Source organism: Littorina saxatilis, linkage group LG2 (assembly GCF_037325665.1).
Source record: "Littorina saxatilis isolate snail1 linkage group LG2, US_GU_Lsax_2.0, whole genome shotgun sequence".
NCBI lineage: Eukaryota > Metazoa > Mollusca > Gastropoda > Littorinimorpha > Littorinidae > Littorina > Littorina saxatilis.
The window spans coordinates 55101155-55111039 of NC_090246.1; positions in this window are offsets into that span (position 1 = coordinate 55101155).

The following is a 9885-nucleotide window of genomic DNA, read 5'->3' on the forward strand; positions in this document are numbered from 1 at the left end:
CTTGGATAATAACCAGGTAAAATTAGTATTTCGGTGTTCAGTCAAATGTTAAAGTTTCTACCACAGACATACATCTATATATATATATACGACTTGTGTCTGTCTGTCTGTGTGTCTGTCTGTCTGTGTGTGTGTGTCTGTGTGTGTGTGTGTGTGTGTGTGTGTGTGTGTGTGTGTTCGCGATGCACGGCCAAAGTTCTCGATGGATCTGCTTCAAATTTGGTGGGCACATTCAGGTAGACCCCGGACACAACCTGGTCGATGAGAATTTTCAACACGTGCCCTCAGCGCGCAGCGCTGATCCGATTTTGGTTTTTCTGTAGATCCATTCCCAGTAACTATTCCTTATCTTCTCCAGTGTTTTGCGCGTTTATCTCCCTTCCTTCCAAGCAGCTTCAGATATTCCCGGCCGTTACTATTTTTAGAAGGTCACTGCACTGTCCAGAACGCGGCTTTTCTTGCATGTACCCGTAAGTTGTCCTCACTGTAAAAGTGCAAAGGTCGAATCTATTTATCGAAAAGTCCACTGTCATCTATCTCTATATATTTATATATATAGATAGATATATACAGCTTCTGTGTGTGTGTGTGTGTGTGTGTGTGTGTGTGTGTGTGTGTGTGTGTGTGTGTGTGTGTGTGTGTGTGTGTGTGTGTGTGTGTGTGTGTGTGTGTAGGCAACACCTGTGCCGGGATTGTAGAGTTCTGTTTGTGATGGGGTCTGGCGGCTTTTGTCTCTCTGTATGTTCTGGCCTTCCTTTGAGAAGCCATAACAGTTATTATAGGGCTTAGAAATAAGCTCTAAAATTCTCAATCCCGTTTGAGTGGTCTTCGCCTTCAAAGGTGATTGTGGTGTTTCGGCACTCGGTTACGTTTAGCGTCGTCGACAGGGATGGGACTCGACATGAAATGTTCAGGCCACTGAATCATTTTCGTGCTCTTCCCATTCCACCAACCTGGGAGGGACCTAAGCTTGGCGGGTCCATGGTTTGGAACTTTGGGGACAAAGTTCATTCAAAGGGGGTCGAGTGTGACAGGGAGACTACCGTCGCCCTTCACAGCAGACTCTGCAGAGTTGTTCGCCTTACAAGTTGTGAGCTATTCATAGCTAGCTCGCGCGCCAGGCAACACTGACCTGTGGATTGTAGAGTTCTGTTTGTGATGGGGTCTGGCGGCTTTTGTCTCTCTGTATGTTCTTGCCTTCCTTTGTGTGGGCACAAACTGGTGGAGGAAAATGTTCAACACGTGCTCTAAGACGGCGAACCGCCACGCTGTCTGTCTCTGTCTCGCGATTCACCCGGCAAAGCCGGGTATTCCTCTAGTACATATATACGCACGCACGCACAGACAGACAAAAGTTAGCATCGCATAGGCTACACTTACGTGAGCCAAAAAGGGCTGACATTGCGTCACTGATTACTTCATGACGTCGGGAAAACGTAATGAGTTATATGACGACACGTGCAGTATGGCCTGTAGTCCGTACCCGTACGTGTCACAGTGCTCCTCAGTCTTACCAGACGTCTTTCTGTGTGTGTGTGTGTGTGTGTGTGGGTGGGTGGGTGTGTGTGTGTGGGTGGGTGTGATACGTACAGTTATTGCTTGTGCCTTTACCGGTTCATAATTATAGTCAACAACGTCAGACGAGAGCCTTGTCAGTAGTTTTTGTTCCTCAGTCTAGGTTTCATGTAATTCTATTGTAAGGAATCTTTCATGACCTTGACATGATGATGAATTACAGAAAGTGAAACTGACAATATAGCGAACGGAAGGATGGATTGAGGAAACAAGGAAAGTGTCCCTGATACGGACTGCATGGTTTCTTAATTGGGTCGCCTCCTGTTCTGATAAAATGACTATGCAAGAGCGCTTGGAAATAATTTAATTCGCCACGATTTTTTATTGTTTATTTGGGCCGATAACTTGCCGATGTATGTCAAAATATCCAGTCCGGGACGCACAAACAACAAAACCGAAAAGAGAAAAAAAAGTCGACCGACGTCAGTCTAAGCAGGAAAATTTACTACAGATGCTCATAGCGTCTCTGTTTACAAGGATATCAAACTGTGTTTGCATTCACTAGGTTTCCTTGCCTGCGACTTGGAAATCATGAAACGGGTCAAAAATGGCGCTGCTCTTTTAACGGGTGCTGTCACTGACACGACTTGAACATTAATTTCTTTTGAATCGGAGCTTATTTACACCGCATGATATTACCCAGGGTGTGTCAACAGCAAACAGAAACGATGATTTTGATTTTGACCGCCGGAAAACGATTGCACGTATGTTCTAATATTCAGATTTGAAAGAGTCCAACTTTAAACTTGGAAACATGCTTTAAAACTAGAGAAAATAATGGTTCGAAAATTAACATTGGTCTGTACAAATATCTTTAAATGCGGTGTCTTTTTCAGCTTTCTGCCACTGAGCATTTTCTTTGAGCCACTTACAAAAGCAAATTTAGGCTTAAACACATTCAACAATTTGTTTTTAAAACCTGAAGACTTGTTCCACAGCACTTTACTTTAGGTTTTGTTTTTTTCCCTGGCTGAAGTTAAAAAAACACTTTCAACTGTATATTTTTAACTCTGTCCGTGTGAGTAACACTTTTCCTTGTTAGTCTCAGGCGACAGAAGGATAGCCATGGCCCATGATTTATAATTGAGGAAAATGAAAAATGCTTGTTGGTGACAATAAAAAAAAAGAGGAAAAGAGATTAGGGTGGGGAGTGAGTGCGGGGGCGGGAGTGAGGAGGGGCGTGTTTGTAAATATTTGGCTATCCACTTGGAGCCTCCTTCCCCAACTATCAGCAGTAGGGGCATTGTTTTGCACAGTGTCAGAGTGAGATGATTGAGAACACTCTGACGGTCTTGACACGGCACTTGACACTGGTAATCACTAGAACTCACGGCGACATGTTCTCTATCAAGGGGTCTGTAAATGTGCTGGTAAAACAAAACAGAAAGAAGAAGACAAGGAAAATAAACTAAACCACCAACAAGCGATTAAACAAACAAGCAAGCAAACCGGCACACACACCAGAACGTGACCTGGGTTTCACAAATTGTAACTAACTTTCAAACGATTCTAATTCATTTGTTTGATATATAATTATATCGATATCATGCTATGTGCGGTTTCTGAAAATTCTGCTCATAATTATGCATATACAGACAAATCAAATAACGTGTTTGTAATCTGGATTATTCCTGTCCAACGGGCCATTTGTTTATTTTGAAATGTTGTCTGTTTGATTTCAATCGAGGTACAGACTTATAGGCTTCTGTGAATTCATTGTGCAGGCAAAGACAGCCATAATAAACCCAATGTGTCCACCATTTGCATGTTATATATTGCAGCTAATTACTGTTCCGTTCGTCTTTTTTTTATCAGCGTTGGAAGTAGGACAGAATGTATCTTTTACACCAAGACAGAAAAATTCTCTTCTAAATAGTCAGTTTATGTAAATATTCTCAGGTCGAAATTAATGAAATCATGTGTCCTTTTAAAAACACGGTAACACTGTTGTTGTAGTTGTTGTTGTTTCCGGGTTTTTTAACTTTTGTTGTTGTTGTTGTAAGTGTTCATTATTATAATTATTTTGTACTTGTCTAGGTGGAAGTATGCTCTCAGTGATTCTACGTTAAAAACCTGGACACATCAAAATCAATGTATGAGAGGTTTTAACTAAATTGGAAGGAAGATATCTGTAAAAAACACAGCTCCGCGAACATCCTGGAACAATCGTGGACTAATTGCGGATCTCGTCCACATACCCAATATTGACACTGAACACTACTTTTGAGTGTGTTAATTATATACGTATAGCTACCAATATTTGCACATATGACTGAGATACATGTAGTTCGTTTTGATTGGTCGATGTTTAACCTATGAACATACAATGACAAGGATTTCCTCATGATAAGGGAAGAGTTGGAGCCAGAGATTACTACCAGGGTGGGAAGGGCAGAAGCAGTTGGAGGGGTGAGGTGGATCCGGGAAGCGGGGGTAGTGGGGGTGGGGCGGGGGGTGGTAGGAAGGGGGGCAACAGTGTGTATGTGTGTCTCAAAGACAAGGAACCGGATTTCTGAACTTGTTTTGATTAACATTAGGTACGGGCGAAGCCCGCACAAAGCCTTTATTACTTGGTTACTACTAAGTCAAATTAAAACTACCTTCGTTTAAGTATAACCGGTTGTTGATGTTTAAAAAAAAATAATAATACATCAGGTTTTCACATGGGATAAGAGCGTCCTCCCGATGATTAAAAAAAAGTAACCAGAAAGCTATGTACAGTACAGCCAGCTACGTACAGCCAGCTACGTACAGCCAGCCGCTATGTACAGCCAGCTACGTACAGCCAGCTATGTACAGCCAGCCACGTACAGCCTAGATATATGTGCAGAGTGAGAACTTTTTGCTGAATTGATTGTCGTTACTGACGCATTCACTTCAATCTGCAAAACTTTTTCAGAAATAAAGAAAGAAAGAAAACCACTGCTATGCACAAGACGTATAGTCAGGCAGTTGATTTTTGCAAGCTGATGCATCCATGGACAGGGATGCTCTAGCTTATCCCAGGTAAATATCCAGACAGACACTGTGGTGGCTGGCATGATCTTTTGCACTGGTTAGAACGTATACTACACCTATGTCAATTTGAAAAATGAATTCAGCAAGAAAATTATTATTCATCTATGCACAAGAAGTTGTTAGGCTTTTTTCAATTTAGTTTGACACTTTTTGTTTTATTTGGTGATCCAAGTAAAGGGACGGTATCATCCCAGGTAAAAGTCAAATAAGATCTGTGTTATTTGCATGAGTGTTTGCACGAGAAAAAAAAATGTACCTTTAAACATCCAGCAACTGTCACCAAGAATCAAATTACATGTCATTTCAACCTACCATATGATCTGCTCTCATGAGGCGTGAATGATTTTATCCGGCGCCCGCTTTTCACAGCTAGTATCAACGGTGCGTGAACAAAACAGGATGTTGACTTTGCTGCAGTCTGTTCAATGCATGTTAAAATACCGTCTAACCTGTCCATAACGACCAAATGGACCGATCAACCATGGTCGTTGTAGAGGGGTGGTCGCTATGGAAAGGTGGAGTAAATATAGAGAAAACCCCACCTCGGGTGGGTTTTTTTTTTTTTGGGGGGGGGGGGGGGGGTGGTGGTTGTAATGGGCAGGTGGACGATGTTGAGAGACAATCGATCGCCAGGGCAGGTTCGACTGTCCTTTACAATAACGGCGCTTGACGTCAACGAGCGGGTCCCTTGTGTCGAAACTGACAAACTAGGAAATGAATATCAAAACGTGTCCGTCCCAGCGTCAGTGTAAATCAATACGCTGAATGGGGTTTCGTATTTCGGCTAACACCATCGGTGTATCAATGCGTTGATGATGGTTTTGTTTGGTGTGTGTGTGTGTGTATGTGTGTGTGTTTGTGTGTGTGTGTGTGTTGTGTGTCACGTGTGTGTTTGTGTGTGTGTCTTTGTGTGTGTGTGTGTGTGTGAACCTAACTAGTGTGAGTTCAATAATGTGTACATCGACAGATCGACAGATAGATTGAAAGGAAGACAGACAGGCAGACATAAGGACACACACACACACACACACACAAACACACACACAGACACACTGACACACACACACGCAGGCAGTGGACACGGACACTGACACACGCAAGCATTCTACGCTCGGAAACAAGTAGACATGAAAGCCTTTGGCCCATGTGTTGAAAAAGAAATTCATGTATTGAATCGAATATTGATTTCGTTTTTATTTTACAACTGAATATAGCCTATAAGCATGCTAACAGATGTGGCACATGCAATTTGAGTGAAAAGAAGAGACTACATGCAAAGACTACAATTTTTAACACAAAGTAAGGAATCCCGAAAGAAGACTGTCTTTGTTTAAATGCCCCACTAAATAAAGAAATTAAGTCACAAGAACGCTGAAGGGTGATTCACCCTTTAGTCAAGCGTATGCACTATAATGCGTCCGGTTCTATTGACAAAGGTACACAGAGAAAGAGATAACAGCGTATTGACATATCATGTCCCAAAATTAATAGATCCTAGCTACCTGAGAGGACGTAAAACCCAAAGTCAGTCAGTCAGTCAGTCAGTCAGTCAGTCATGTGAAAGAGAGAGAGAGAGAGAGAGAGAGAGAGAGAGAGAGAGAGAGAGAGAGAGAGAGAGAGAGAGAGAGAGAGAGAGAGAGAGAGGGAGAGGGAGAGAGAGAGAGACAGCAAGTGAGAAAGACAGATGGAGAGAAAGAAAGATTTTTTTTGGGGGGGGGGGGGGGGGGGAGAAAAAGGAATAGAGGAATGTTAATTTTATGAGTCTTGTTTCAAAAATAAAGAACAAGTCTAATTAACGATTTCTACATTTTAAGCACATCTTCAATCAAACACAACCAAACTATATATCTTCGGATATAAAATATTATAAGATGTTTGGTGGCTTGTTGACAGACCAGCTTTTTTGTTGGTCCAAGGGGACCATATCGTCTTTTGTTTCATCTTTATCAACCAAGGCCGAAGGCCGCGGTTGATAAATATGAGACAAAAGGCGATATGCTCCCCGAGGACCAACAACAAAATGCTGGTCTGACGACAAGCCACCAAACATCGTTTTTGTCATCATTTTGGTTGTGCAACAAAATGCACAATAACCCACAGGGAGACGAATTTTTTTAATCCAACTCCGGGCCACAAAGCATCGTCACAGTAGCACGAGATAACACGTCAAACTTGTATGTGACGTCAAACGTAGCTTGTTGACGCTTTTCTTCCGTCGAACGCAGAAGAAGAAGAAGAAGACGCTTTTCTTCCAGTCTGAAAATGTACAGAGCTGCGATCATACCTGTGAATTCAGTAAGTGTTGAGCATATTTCTTTTCTTTTAAGTGTTTATGACTTTCCGTTGTGGATTTTGCGATTACAGAGATAAGTTGCAAATTGACCATGAGTCGCCGCGGTAATTATCAACATTGATTGGGTCTTTGAGAGTGAATGCTTACAATCGCTGTCCTCGGAAACACAAATCCAAAGCCGCGATGGTTCCACACATCAGACAATCAGCCTGATTGGCTTTTACTTTGACAATCCACGTTTCACCTGAAAGCTCAAACCCATTCACCACCTCGAGTTATTGCATGGGAAACATGAGATTTATTTCCCAGGTGTTTGTGAATGAAAACTCGTGAAAATGATGACAAATGATGATATCTCTTTTGTGATAAAAAATTCCAATTTATTTTTTCATAAAAGTGAAAAAATAGGCAAATTTTTAATACAATTTCACAAACGAATCTTGATAGTACCCAGCTGAAATGCAACCCTGTAGTCCGGACTGGGTCGAGGGTTGTGTGACAAAATATTCAATCAAATTGACATAATCTAAAAGCCCTATTAAAACTCGGGGGGGGGGGGGGGGGGGCGGAGGATGACAAGCAAATGCACTTAAAAATGTGTTCATCAATGTTCGCAAAAATATGTTCGGTAGTTTTTGAGAAATGCGATGCACACACAGACAGACAGACAGACAGACAAGAGAAACACATGCCTAGGGGGACAAACAATTTCTCCACCCTCATTAAATCATTCAGTAAATACTAAAGACTAAATGTGAAAATCGTTTAATTGTGTAATGTATAATAATAATAATAATAATAATATGGGAGATTTATAGAGCGCTTTACATTCTCTAAGCGCTTTACAATGAAAAAAATATGAAACATACATATACACCGCAGCATTCAGCTCACAAGTGAACAACGAAACACTACATCAATACAAGCTGCAAGCATACTAACACAGGCAAAGCATTCAAACATTCAAACATTCAAACATGTAAAAATCCAAACTCAGATAGACGGCTATCGGTCCAAAATTCAGAAAGTTATTGGAACGTATTTTGTACACTACCCAGCGCTCGAAATGTATACATGAGCTTGCATGCTGTATTGTAACAAAACCACGTGTTCTTTTCGACAACACTTACGTTCCCATGTTCCTTGTGATTCAAAACAGTAATGCTGTTTGCATATTGATAATGTCAATATCAGTGGTGATTCAAAACAGTGATGCTGTTTGAAAAACAACATGGTTAATATCAGTCGTGATTCAAAACAGTAATGCAAATTGCATATTTATATTATTAATATCAGTCAGGAATCAAAACAGTAATGATGTTTGAAAGTGATATGGTCAATATCAGTGGTGATTCAAAACAGTGTTGCTGTTTGAATATTTACATGGTTAATATCAGTCGTGATTCTAAACAGTAATGCTGTTTAAATATGATTTACATGGTTAATATTAGTCGTGATTCAATCAATCAATCAATCAATGAGGCTTATATCGCGCATATTCCGTGGGTACAGTTCTAGGCGCTCTGTAGTGATGCCGTGTGAGATGAAATTTTATACGGCCAGTATATTGCAGCCATGTCGGCGCATATTTACTTTTAAAACAGTAATGCTGTTTGCATATCGGTATTGTTTATACGAATCAGTCGTGATTCAAAACAGTAACGCTTTTTGTATATTTACATGGTTAATATCAGTAGCAAATTAAGACCCTTCTAACCTCACTATACTCCCATCCTTTCAGTTACCAGTCGTGTTCACCTCCTTGCCGCAAGAAATAACAAGCACAGGTAGTTTTGAGACGAGCATTTGGGTTTGCCTTAGCCGCTAGGGTCGGTGTAACTTACACCGCCTCGTATCAGTCTGCCTTGAAGGCGAGGACACGGGATCCAGAACAGTGTGGTGCAGTTTTCTTGGATGAGGGTGCAGTGTTCGGTATAGAACTGAGGCGCGTCACCCGCGACGGTGCCTGAGCTAGACATTTGCAGGTATTGCTCACAGCCCCGCTCACGGCACTGTAAACATTCCCCCTCCCTTCACCTCTTTCGCCACCATCCGCCCTACCCTTGGTCTCATAACTACAGAAACAAAGTCCAAAGCCAAAATATATAGGAGCAAAGACAAAGCCCATTACACTAACAGCAAGTACAGTAACTATATTATAACGAGTTGCTTCTTTTTCTTTGTAGTTTTAGTTCGTGTAAAAATACATGCATACTAGAGATAATGGTCCCTCTTTGTCAAAACTTGAGACTCTGAATTGACATGTCAGACTATGTAACCTTAAATATCCACCCATATTGTCAGAAACATATTAGTGTGGAAATCATTGTGTGTGTGTGTGTGTGTGTGTGTGTGTGTGTGTGTGTGTGTGTGTGTGTGTGTGTGTGTGTATGTGTGTGTGTGTGTGAATGTGTGTGTGCGTATGTGTACGTGTGTGTGTGTGTGTGTGTGTGTGTGTGTGTGTGTGTGTGTGTGTGTGTGTTGATAGCTTACTGCGAAAATTAATTGTTGCGCTCAAGAGATAAAAGTTATATCCCTGCTAATGGCTCGTAAAGCCTGTCCTTACGCGAAGTCGACTGCCGAAGTCGAAGTGTACTTCGCGATGCTGGCCGCAAAAAGCTTTAGCGCTGAGTGTTCGGTAAAATGACTTCGCGAAGTCTTTGCGAAGTCGAATTCGGGCTCAATTAAAGACTTGCTTACGGCATATCTGAACAGAGCGTAAGAATATTATGAATAACAAAACTTTCACATTCTTAAGTTCTCAATGTGAATGAAATGCATACCCAGACATCACCGGGAAAGTGATTTATATATTATACAATAAGTATAGTTAATACAACAATTAACGGTGTACATGTGTCAACAAGAGAGGGAAAACGAAAAACAGGAGAAACACAAAAAGAATCAAAACGTAAAATTGAAAAGATTAGATATGAACAACAGATCAATACAAAAGCTGTGTTCGGGATACAATGCTGCTGGTAAATACAATTTAAAAA